A 13,249-nucleotide genomic window follows, 5' to 3' on the forward strand; every position below is an offset into this window, starting at 1 on the left:
TATATATTGCCAGAGAGTAGAAATTCAGCACAGAACTCAGTGTTTTTATTTCACTTCTTGATAACATGTTCTATCAGCACACACTACCTTTGACTGATTAGTAAGAAAGAATTGAGAGGAAATGGAGCTTTGTTAGTCAGCTTTCCATCACTATGACAAAATTCCTTACCAAAAAGAGAGAAATCTTAAAGGAGGAATGGTTTAGGCTCCCAGTTTCAGAGGTTTAAGTGGTTAGCTTCACTGCTTTTAGGCCTGAGAGAGGAGGAATCATGGCAGGAAGGAATGGCAGAGCAAAGCTTATTTCATGGAAGCCAGGAAGCAGAGAGAGGGAAGAAGGAGTGGGGGGAGGAAGGAAGGAGAGAGAAAGTGATAAAGGGAGGGAGGGAAGGAAGGGAGAGAGGAAGGAAGGAAGGAAGGAAGGAAGGAAGGAAGGAAGGAAGGAAGGAAGGAAGGAAGGAAGGGAGTATTAAAATTAAATTAAATTAAAAACTCATAATTGAAATTAAAAGCAAGGAAAAAAGGAGAGAGAGAGACACTAGAGACAAAAATAATTTGTCCAGTCATACTGTTGACCAATCCCTGACACAGTCTCTTCAGTTACGTTCCAAGGCTTGTTTCCATCAACCCCCAGTAATGCCATCAAATTATGAACTCTTCAATGGACTAAAGCATCAATGAAGTTAGAGCCCTCATGATCCAACCACCTTATCAAAAGACCATCTAGGAAACAAGTCCTGGAGCATGGGTTTTGGGAGACATTTTAGATCTAAGCCATAACAAGAACTATGGGATGTTATACTTTTCCTCTTTAGAAACTATCATTTTCAACTTAAGTGGCTAAGTGAAAAAGAAGGAAGAAAGAATGCAGTTGTTTATGTGGTTGCTCCTGTTTCTTACAATGGTTTTCTTTCTACAACAGAACCAAATCCTGGTCTGAATGGAAAGCTTGACGTCTCTGGTCAGTATCTTTCCTCAAACTTAAGAGCATTCATGGACTCCAGTGCTCTCAGGAAATATTCATAGGGCATTGCCAACACTATAAGAAAATATAGTGGCGAGGAAGGGCAAACACACATGTGCTACATACTCTGTTGTCTAGGTGCTTGTTCTGTTGTCTCGGTGGATTCACAAAACACAAGTCCAAATTGAAAATTACTAAGACTTTCCAGATGGCAAACAAAAAGCCCTAAATCAGGCATGAAACCTGTATGTGTGGAGCCTGTATGACTACACTGGTCAAACACCCATAAGGAAAGCACTGGGTAGGCAATCTAAGCTTCATAAATTTGAAATACATTCTTACCTAGCTTAAGATGCTATCTGAATTTTTTTGGTCATATTTTGTTTCCTGACTAATGAATGCCTTTTTTGTTCTCAAAGCATATTTCCAGGTTATATAAACAAGAGCAGGTGTGAGATCCCAGGTTCAATTCTGAGTATGAGAAAGGAGAAAGAGGTTGGGAAGGTGGAAGAAGGGAAGGAGGAGAGAGTGGGAGAGAAGAGAAATTTTTAGTTAATGGCCCCATCAGATGTGCATGATCATAAATACTTCCCTGTGCTTACTGTGGTTTTGATGTTTTCTCAGAAGTTGTAACTTAAAACTCCCTAAAATGTCTTGGGGACAACCCATTCGGGCCCCCCTCCTATTCCTCTCTCGGACAGGAGCTTTCTTCTCTCGATAAATATATTCTGCTCATAAAAAATAAATAAATAAAACTCCCTAAAATGCACTCATTTCCCTTCCAATACAAAACATAGATTTAAAACAACTAACACAAGTTTACTTTCAATATATAACAAATATTCTATGTACTTATTTCATTGAATATTTACCATCATCATCATCTCATCATCGTCATCATCATCATCATCATCATCATCATCATCATCATATTTTACAGATGGAGATACAGAGGCTTAGCAAGTCTGTCTCAGTTACACAAGGTCATGAGCATACACTTAGTCACTTCTCTTCACTCAACCCTTCTATAACTATAATTCTTAAAACAGCGACTAATGATAAGATTAAGGAAAGACATGCATTCCTTCCATTTTGTAGCAAATCAATGTTTCCAAGAAGTCCAGAACACTGTGTCCTTTCAGGTCCCTCTGACTGAATTGTACCATTGCAAACAAACACCTGAATGCCAGTGTTCAGCTCAAAAGAGTTTGCTTAGAGAGGCAGTGGTCTTTTACCCCTTAGTGACCTCTTGTGGCAATGGGACTACCTGCTGGGAACATAGCTCCGGAAGTTACTGCGTCAAAGCATTTCCTGATGCCCAGTCATGGAGAACAGAAAGCAGGCCACGGAAACTCAGACTAGGAAAAGGGGTGTACCTGATCTCACATACATTGTCATACTTGAAAACCGCACTAGTGAAGGTAATGTTTCATTATCCTAATACGTATAGGACCATGAAATATGTAAGAGTCTCGGGTTTTTTATTTCTTGGATTTATTTGCTGTGTCTTTTCTCCCTTAATTTAAATGAGAAGAGGATTTTGTAAGGAGGCATAAATCAGACTGAGTAAATACTGCTGTAATAAGCCCAGTGGCACAATCAAGAGCACGGGGGTGTGGACTGAAGTCCTGATTTTAATAGAATAATCTTTTAAAAATATAAACATCCATCAGTATGAGATTTTAAGTCATTAGGTAAACATTCATACAATGAAAAACTATAAAGACACACACACACACACACACACACACACATATCCACACACACTGGAGGTAGAAGAGTTGGAGTAAAGAAATCAAGCAACAAAACAAGTTGCATGGTATCCTACTTTTGTAATATTAAATGTGGGTCCTCAAGCAAAGAGAAGAAAAAAATCAGCAAAAATTAAAAATGGTGCTTATCTTTGCGTGGCTGTATCACAGATTACAAGTCTTTTCTTTACATTTTTCTATATTGCAATGGCTTCTTAACTGAGGCAGTACATTGAAAATCTATTAGACATCTGAGCATCTGGCCTGTTCTAGACCTGTTTAAGTCAGAACTGTTGAGATGAGGCTCAGATGCCAGCAATTTTTAAAAATTCCTCCCCAAAATTATTATGATGTGCAATGACATATGAGAATCGCTGTTACAGTGTTTGTTGTAACAACCAATAATCATTTCTGTAAAGCAAGAAGACAAAGAATGCTGTCTTTAATGTTCATGCGTATACACAGGCCTTTGCAGACAAAGTAAAGCTAATGTTAGTAAAAATCTAAAGGAAACCAGGAAAGTAGCCTAACTAATCATGGAAGCTGAATCTAGGAAAACATGGCTTTGTTTTACTGTTTAATTCCACCTAGCTATGTGACTCTGAGAAACTCATATCATCTATTTGAATGTCAATTTCTCTTCTCATAAAAGTAGGAACAACTATCTGTCCTGATAGAATTGTGAGAATTTAGTGAGATATTGAGTATGCAATAAATGGTAGTTATAACATGGATGAAGGGAAAAATAGAGATATATAGGGAAAATAAATGAGCATTACAAGATAAAATGTGGCTACTCCAGAAGTGTTAGCGCTTTCTTGTTTCTTGTGATGCTTTCATTTCTGTAATAAACGCTTTTGTGGAGAGCCCATGGGGTACCAGGTACCATTATACCAGAAGGAGGAGGCCTAAAAGTAGCCTTGCACTCAAGGGGCTCACGCATGTAAGGGTATGATGAGCGAAAACTCCCGAAGCAATGAGCTCTTACACCCCCCAAGGGGCCGGGGAGATGGCTCAGTAGAATAAGCACTTCCCTGGCAAGCACAAGGGTCTGAGTTCAATCCCTGGTTCTGCAAAAAAAGAAAAAAAAAGAAAAGAAAAAGAAAAAAAGAAAAATTTCCTCAGTGCCTCCTCTGAAGAAGGGTGCGTATCTCTCTGCAACGTATCTATGGCTGACCCCAACTGGGAGGTCCTACAACGTGCTCCGCTCTGTCCTCTAGGGGGAGCTCAAGGCTTTTCCCTCTAGCCTCTAAAAGGAGTGTTTCTAGAAAGAAAGGTACAGACACTTGTAGAACTGAGGATAAATTCTCTGATGTCTCCCAACTTGCATGTCTCCCTTTTTGATGTATCCACTCGAATTGATTCCCTGGTTGAACCCGTGCAGCTGGTGCTGCAAGGAAACTCTGGTGGCTCTGCCACTTGGAAGTGTTGCTTTTTGGAAACTAAGCAACAACCACAGTAAGAAAGGCAGGCAGAAAGAAATCTCATCTAGGCCACTTATTGTATACTAGTTCAAGGACTGGAATCATCATGACTTGGGATGGGTTTTGCCATAATTTGTTATCTATGTGGTGGTGCATCTCCAGGTATTGAGGAGGCAGCAGGATGGAGTTGAGAAATTTGGGCAGACATTTGTCAAATTTTTCCTAGCCAACAGATCTTTGTTCATTAATGTGGCATGACCATATGCTGTAAATTTGAAGTTCAAGTTCCTGTTGAACCTTGCCAAACTTTGTGTAGAAATTTCCTAAAACTTTTCCGTCCTAGCACCTGTAGTTCACTGGAAGATATTTCTTTGATTTTTAAATTGATACTCTTGGTTTTTGTTCTTCTGTATTTTTTATAAAAATCATCTACCATTTTGAGACAGTTGGCCTGCTACTGCCATTGCTACATGGAAGAGATCTGGGATCATTTCTGACTGACTTACATGCAAAGTGTATAGGATGTCCAATTAAAGGGACATGGAACATAATTTTGATATTAATGTGGTAATTTTCCTTTGCCAGTTTAGGTATCAAATGGTCTAAGAATAGTGTGGAAGGAGCCAGGCCCAACAGCAGCTGCAGCTGAGAATTTATTTGTATCCCAAAGTTCAATTTCTTTTTTACTGTGTAATTAGAAGTTGCTTTACCTATGACTTTATTATTTGCATGATAAATATGACCACTTTAATATCAGTGTTCTAAAAAAGCTCATCACAGTGTAGGAGAACGGGCTCCAACATGACATGACATGAAACCAAAGAAATGAGACGGACATATCTAAGATCACACAGAAAGCAAATTATTGAGGCTTTACTGACAGAAGTTTGGCCCTGGATTGCAGCAAGACTGGGCAGAACCCTGAAATTTAAGGTTAAAAGAAGAGCTGTATAAATTGGTTAATAGTATTTTGTTGTTGTTTATTTTAAGCTAATATAAAAGAGTCAGGTATTTTTCTGGAGCCAGCATCCGTAGTGTCACTCTAATGGCTTTGTCTATGTATAGTTTGTAGGAAACACTGACCAGGATTACTTTGATGCAATCCTGGTGATTACAACTCAAAATGACTATAGTCACATCAGGCTGAATCTATACAAGAAAGCTAAGGTAGTACCCTGTGTATTTGCCAAGCACATTTCTCCTTATTGAAGGCATGCTGACAGTAACAGTGGGAGAGCCTACTAACTGTGACCTCCAATAGCAGGCCAGCTGTCTCAAAATGATTGGGAGATGCAGTTACATCCTTGGATCATATTTCACTCCACTCTCACCTTCAGCCTAGGCTCTTAAGTGAATGAGTCAGTTATGCTGGCTTCTAGGCTTCTTGGTTGCCCATTTCTGCAATAGACAGTTCCAACTGTCCCACTGACATCGTATCTTGAAAAGTTTTCACTGTTTATAGTTAGTTACTTTCCTTCATTTCTAGCAAAAAATGCAGTTTTCTGTCTACTTTTTATATTCTGTAGTTGTGACAGAAGAATCTGCATGTTTGTCGTAGAAAAGAATAGATTAAAATGTTAGTGTCAGTGTTGTACTCAGAAGATTTTGCTTTTTGATGCTTAGAAAGAAGTTCAGAAAATTTTCACCCATCTGAGAAAAAGAAAAGCCTGGTTCCTGGTGTACTCTAAAAGAGCTTCTTTGTCTTCCCTTCTCTCCCACCACTTTCCCTTTCTCACTGCACTCCAGTCATCTTCACCATCTTATTTGTTTTTAAAAAGGCCAAGCTTGTGTCTACACCACCATGGTATAGTCGCTTGCTGTGCTTTTTTCAGGGAGCCTATAGGACAGATTTTTACATAACTTACTCATATCATTGATGGCCCCACATAAATGTTACTTAGAAGAGATGTCACAACAAGTGCCAGAAATAGTCCATGCACCTAAGTCCTGAGACAGCTTTACTTTGTCTTTTAGCAATTGCTCCCAGCTGAACCCACATTATTTTTCAATTGGCACACATTTCACAAATTCTCTTGTTAGAATGTTAGGTTTGTGAGATAAGGGATTCACATCTGTATTGTTCCTTGTTGTGTCTGAACTAGAGCTTGGTGCTCAACAAAAATTTTTTGAGTAAATAAAATCTAACTCTTGTTTTTAAGAGAGAAGCCAGAGTCTGGATTTAATAACAATATGAAGATTGTTTTTCCAGATGGAACCTGGGAAAACAGACCCAAGCTGAGTATGAAGTTTCTGGTCTCAGTGTATTATTTCTTTAGGAGAATTGTGTCTGCACTAGCCCTGGTGCTGTCTGAGCATCGATTTTATACAGTATGACTCTGCACATGCATGCATGCATGCATGCGCGCACACACACACACACACACGCACACACACAACTGTTGTTGAGTATACTAAACCATACATCTAAATATTTTTGAAACTGGAATACATCCTATGATTAGTTTACCGCTGATGTGTTTCTTTTGCTTTTCTCTTCCTTAGAAGCTTACAGATAGACTATAACAGCAATAGGATGAGTTGAAGGTATTAGGTTGCATATTGCTCCTATGTTCTCTCTCTCTCTCTCTCTCTCTCTCTCTCTCTCTCTCTCTCTTCTGTCTCTCTCTGTCTCTCTCTTTCTCTCTCTCTCTCTCTGTCTCTCTGTCTCTTATGTCTGTCTGTCTGTCTGTCTGTCTGTCTGTCTCTCTCTCTCTCTGTATCTCTCCCCCTCATTTGTTTAATTTTCTGCAGTGAGGATTTCTCCCACACTACTGAAAGAAATATGTCAGTGGAATGGAGCAGTGGATACTGGGTGCTACATCACCTAATGAATAATTACAATTTAAGCATCTGGCATTCTTCCCCACCCCCCACCCCGCTGCCTGTGAGATCTCTTGATTGGATACCACTATAGGGAGTGGCTAACTGAACCTAGGATTTAGAGCAGCAATGTGTTGGCTTTATTTCAGGGTTGCCAGTGTTAAACTCTCACAGTGAGTCATTGATAGACAACCACGGGAGGCATCCATGGTCAGATAGCTGAAATCAGGCTGCAGAGACACAGATAAGAATTATAAGCTAAATGTTCCTCAACAAGAGTCCTGGGTTAGCCTGAATTTCTATGAATTTTAAAGTCCCAGAAATTGCACTCCATCCCAATCCTAGTATCAGTTGCCTGGTGATTACTCAGCACAGATCTGGGCCTGCCTGCCTCACATAGGTACCAGTGAGAGTAGAGTCACTCTTGGAATTAGGCCGTGCCACAAAATTTAGATCCCGGATGATAACTACAGGCTTCAAATCACAGATGATTTTTTTTTTTTTACTTTTGGATTTTTAAAAAACCTTATTTATTTTTATTTTATTGTTAATGTGAACATTATTTTCAGGGTTTTCTTTTCTTTGTTCTTGTTTTATTTTTTCTTCTTCCTTTTTTCCCTCTCTTTTTTTTTATAAGTTTCTTCTTGCTTGGGTAACCTTCCTTTGTCCTTCAGCCTTGCTTTTAATCTTCTTTTCTTATTAGATTTCTTTATTTTTTTTCCTCTTCTACCTTTAAAATGTTTTCCCCTTAGGGTAAAATTGCTCTATTGAATCAATACTTATTGTATTTAATTTTCTGATTATTTTAGATTTTGTTAGATAACTGTAAATCTTGTACCTATGGTTAAGGGTAACAAATACTGATCAGAATTTGTCATTTTTCAGTCTGTGTCTGTTGCTGTTATTATTAATTGTAATACTTTAGCTTATGTGACGTAGTTGTTGTGATCAATTCATCTTTCTTTGTATGCCAACACCTACAATGTTTGGGGGTCGTAAACAATTCTGCAGTCAAGTACCAAAGAGCTGGGTGCTAGACCAAATAGGCTGAAACTTCATCCTTAATAAAGAGAAGATGTAGCACTCTGGAACAGACTCAAAACTCAAAATGCAACTACGCCAGAAGACATCTCTGAAAATGAATCATTTCCTAAAGAAGCCTCAATACTAGTAAGAAAGTTTTCTAATATGAGAAATATGCAAGCTTCAGTATAGGAAACAAATAAAGAAAAGGAGGAAAAAGAAAATGAGAAAACACAGAAGCAAGATGCAACCCAACAACACCCAACCCACCCAAGTCAAAGCCAGTGGGTACTGAGATGGAAAAAATCAAAAGCCACGCAGCTACATTTTCTGAAATGGTAGTAGCAACAGTAACAAAATAGATGAGTAAGTTTCTCAGTGAAGCCAAAAAAAGAAAAGAATTACACAGGTCAAGCCATATTAATATGCTGAGCTGTGAAAGGCTCAAGTCAACAACTTCTGTGGATAACCCACTACTATTGTGGACTGCTACACTGTGTTGGATTGTTTTTCTGAATTCATGCCTCTACAGTATTTAGATGCCAATGGAATACCCATCTCTGACAGGACTAAAGAAAAAAAGAGGAACAAAGGAAGGACCATTTTGTATCTGTATATACAGAATAGTTAGGATAGATATACAGCTACTTTCACTTAATTCAAAGAGAAGAAAGATTTGTACTAATAGTGTTTGGACAGAATATCCTGTCTGCATCTTGTACTACAGATAACCGCTAAGAAGATAACAATGTACAATGTATTAATTATTGAAACTGTCCTATTAATCAGTTTGAAACTGTCTCATTGCTATCTGTTTCTCAATATAATAAAATAAATAAAAAAGAGATGATGACCATGATGAAAAAAATGGTTAGTGAATCTAGATTAGATATAGATTTAAATAAAATAGAGGAACTTAGGAAAGCATGGAAACAATGAATTCCAAACATAGAAAAAACTGGATTACATAAAACAGACTCAAGTAGAAATCTGGGAGATTAAAAGTCTATTGGAAATATATGCAACAGAATCAACTCATGTGAAGATATAACATCAGACCTGGAGGATAAGACTGTGGTCAGAAATCATCAAATAAACTTCTTAAAATAGCAAGAGACCACACAATTCAATACCCTCTAGATGAGGCAAAGAAGACTAATATAAAGTAACTGGAATCAATGAAAAAATTGGATGATAGTACAATTAGCATTTAAAAAACTGTCCACAGAAGTAATGGTTGAAAACTTTCAAAGTATAGACAAAGAATTTGGCATACAGATAAGGGAGGCATGTAGAACTAAAGTGCCATAATCAAGGAGAAAAAATAAAACTATGCCAAGGCATATAATAGTCATGATTCCAGAATTTCAACACAAGAATAGAATATTCAAACTGCTAGGGGAAAGAAATAAATTACCTATAAAGGCAAATCAGAATCACAGCAGACTTCTTAACACAAACACTTAAGAGCTTAGAGTAAAGTTCTTCAATCTCTAAAAGAAATCTCTAACCCAGATTGATGCCCCAAGAAAAGATACCTTCAATATTAATGGACAAATTAGATACTTCTATCATAAAGAACACCTAAAGAAATTCACTAAATTATCACTCTAAAATATTCTGAAGGACATTCTACAGAAATACAATGAAGACAACAATTATAAGAATCCTAGGGAAGGGTTGAAGACAGAGAAGGGGAATGGGGATAAAAGAAGTTATATCAAGTACAGGTACAAATTCTCTATGGTGAAAGTGATCATTCTGGATATTACAAAGTACCAATAAAATTTAATGGCAAATATCCCAGTAAGAATCCACCAGGCAAGGCAATTAAATAGAAGGTAAAGAAAGGAAATCAACAATGGAAAATAATATAATGACAACAAGTCAATACCTATCAGTTACAACACCAATTCACTAATCAAAAGAAATATATTGGCAGAATGAATAAAGAACAGTATCTACATGCAGCATACCAGAAACACACACAACTCAAAAAAGGAATTCATAGACTAAAAGTCAAAGGGTGGAAAACAATATTCCATGCAATAGAAACACGAAAAAAAGTGTAGATTTTAAGCCATGACTGATCAGAAGAGACAAACAAGGTCACCACATACTCACTAAGGGAAAAATCAAAGGGGAAGGAAGAGATAATAATCATAAATATACATGTATCAAATACTTGCATGAGCAACTATACAAAGCAAACACTAATGGATATGAAAAATCAGATAAGCACTAAGACAAACGTAATGGAGGACCTTAATGCCTCACTGTCACAAATAAATCAATAAGACAAAATTAAAAAACCTTTGAGCACATGGGCTTAGTAGATATCTATAAACTGTTCCACTCAGCAACAAAATACACATTCTTCACGGCAGCATACAGGATATTTTCCAGAACATACTACCCCATAAAAAAAGCAAAGTAAATGAAAAGGAACTGAAATTATCCCATACATATTATCATATCATAGTGCAATAAAATAAAAAATAAATTGCAAAAGAAGCAACAAAACTACATAAATACATTAATAGCTTCCTGAACGTGCAATGGGTCACAGATGAAATTTAAAAATTATACAGCTTCTATAAGTAAACAATAATGCCAATACAACATTCTTGAACTTATGAGCTGCAATGAAAGAATTCCTAAGAGAGAATTTTATAGTAGTGATGAAAACCAGTGAGAGTTCAAATAAATAACCTAATGTTGAATGTCAAAAAATAAGCCAAAGAAAAAAACAAGTCAAGCCCCAAGCTCATAAAAGGGAGGAAATTACAAATATTTGTGCAAAAATAATTCAATTGAGACTAAAAAATCAATACAAAAAATCAACGAATCAAAGAGTTGGTTCTTTGAGAGAGTACATAAAATTGACAAACAATAGCCAACCTTATCAATATGGAAAGCCTCAAATCCATGCAATTACGAATGAAAAGGGTGAAATCATAATGGGTCCATCAAAAACCTAAAGATCATCAGTAGCTCCTTTGAGAACTTGCACTCTAATAAGATGGAAATTCAGATGAGATTCAGTTTCCTAGACACATACGACTTACCGAAGCTGAAGCAAGATGATATAAAAATTCTAAATAAGCCAATACCAGATAATAAAATTGAAGAAATAATTAAAATCAAACCACCAACAAAGCCCAGATCCTGAGAATTCACTGCTGAATTCTAAAATAACTTCAGAGAAGAGCTAATATTAATACCCCTCAAACTCTTTAATGAAATTGAAAGATATGAAATACTCTCAAAGTTATTCCTGGAGGCAAGCATTACCCTGATACCCAAACCAGAGAAGGATCTGACCAAAAAAGAGAACTACAAACCAATCTCCTTAATGAACATAGACACAAAAATCCTAAGTAGTAGCAAATAAAAGAGTGAAAAATCATCAAAAACTTGTTTACCATGGTGAAGTAGGATTCATCCCAGAGATTCAAGGATGCTTTGACATATACAACTCAACAAATGTCATCCACCACATTCACAGAACCAAATACAAAAGCCACATGACCATCCCAATATACACAAAAAAATCATTTGACAAAGTCTACTACCTATTTATGATTTTTAAAAACCTACAGAAAATTGGAATAAATGGTTCTTATTGCAATTTGATAAAAGCCTTCTATGGCAAACCAACAGCCAACATCATACTAAATAGGTAAAAACTATAAGCTGTTCCTCTAACATCAGGAACAAGATACAGATGCCCAATATAACCACTCTGTTCTGTAGAGTTCTGGAATTATTAGCCAGAGCAATTACACAGAAGAAATATGGATAGGAAGGGAAGAAGTTAAATTATCAATATTTGCTGATGTTATGATACTCTACATAGAAGATCTCAAAAACCCTACCAAAAGATTCCTAGAGCTAATAACCAAATTCAAAAACAGTAGGATACAAATTCAACACTCAAAAATCAATAGCCAAGCACCTGCATGGTAAGTGCAAGAACCCAGATTCAATCTCCAGTACCACACACTGTGCTAGCCTCATGCTGAGTTGGCCATGGAAACTAGGTGTTGTAGTGCACGCCTGTCATCCCAGTGCTGGGGAGGCTGAAACAGAAGGATCACTAGGAGTCCAAGCTGTATAGCAACACCTTGTACCAAATAAATAAAAGATTAAAATAAAAATCAATAGCATTCTTGTACATAAGTAGCAAACTCACTGAGAGGAAAAAAATCAGAAATAGAACTTTTCACAATAGCTTCAAGAAAAATGAAATACTTAGAGAACAATCTAACAAAGGAAGTGAAAAATTTTTATATTGAAAACTATAGGACTCTGACAAAGGAGATAGAAATATATGTATTTCCTGTGCTTGGATAAGCAGAATCAATATAGTAAAAATAGCCATACTTCCAAGATGGGTTTACCAACAATCAGCAGCATACTTCACAGTGCTAGAGAAAAGAATCCTAAAATTCATATGGAATCAGAAGTTATCTAGAATACCAAAAGCAGTTCTGGGCAACAAGGGCAAAGCAGGAGGCATCTCAATCCCTGATTTGATATTATACTGTATTACAAAGCTATTGATAGAAAGAGCATAGTACTGACAAAAGTAAGCAAACGTATACATGAACTAAAATCAGGGCCAGCAATATAGCTCAGTAGACTAAGTGCCTGCTTAGGCAAGTGCAGGAATCGGGGTTCAATCCCTGGTCCAGCATGCTGCGCCAGCGTCGTCCCTGGGTGCGCTGAGCCAGCAACCCAGTCGGGGCATAGTGGTGCATCCCTATAATCCCAGTGCTGGGGAGGCTGAAAACAGGAGGATCACTATGAGTCCGAGCTGCGTAATGAGACCCTGTACCAAATACATGAAAATAAAATAAAATAATAAAGTAAAATAAAATAAATCAGACTCAATGGTCAATGGAAAAGAAGATGAAAAAGCAACTCAAAGCATCTCAGTCACCTTGTCTTTGACAAAGGGGTCAAACACCTCACTGGAAAAAATGTCTCTTTAACAAATGGTCCTAGGAAAACTGGATTTCCACATGTTGAAGATCAAAATGAGACCCGTATCTTTCACCATACACTAAACTAAAATTAAATGGATCAAAGATCTAAATATTGAAACAACCACTTCATCTGCTGGCAGACAGAATAGGTAGAACACTTGAAGATGTAAATGTAGGCAAAAACTTTATGAATAAAACCCAACTGCACAGGAAATAAGACAAAGAATCAACAACTGGGATAACATTAAATTAAAAAGGTTTTGCACAACTAAAGAAACC

The 13,249-nt window shown here is 37.0% G+C and overlaps 1 pseudogene; it reads left to right on the top strand.

Annotated features, from left to right (window-relative positions):
• The first annotated feature begins 4,024 nt into the window (after positions 1 to 4,024).
• The window catches only part of LOC101573354, a 10,593-nt pseudogene continuing 1,368 nt past the window's right edge, over positions 4,025 to 13,249 (top strand).

The sequence above is a fragment of the Octodon degus genome, unplaced genomic scaffold, assembly GCF_000260255.1.
Source record: "Octodon degus isolate 3935 unplaced genomic scaffold, OctDeg1.0 scaffold00094, whole genome shotgun sequence".
In the NCBI taxonomy this organism is placed as follows: domain Eukaryota; kingdom Metazoa; phylum Chordata; class Mammalia; order Rodentia; family Octodontidae; genus Octodon; species Octodon degus.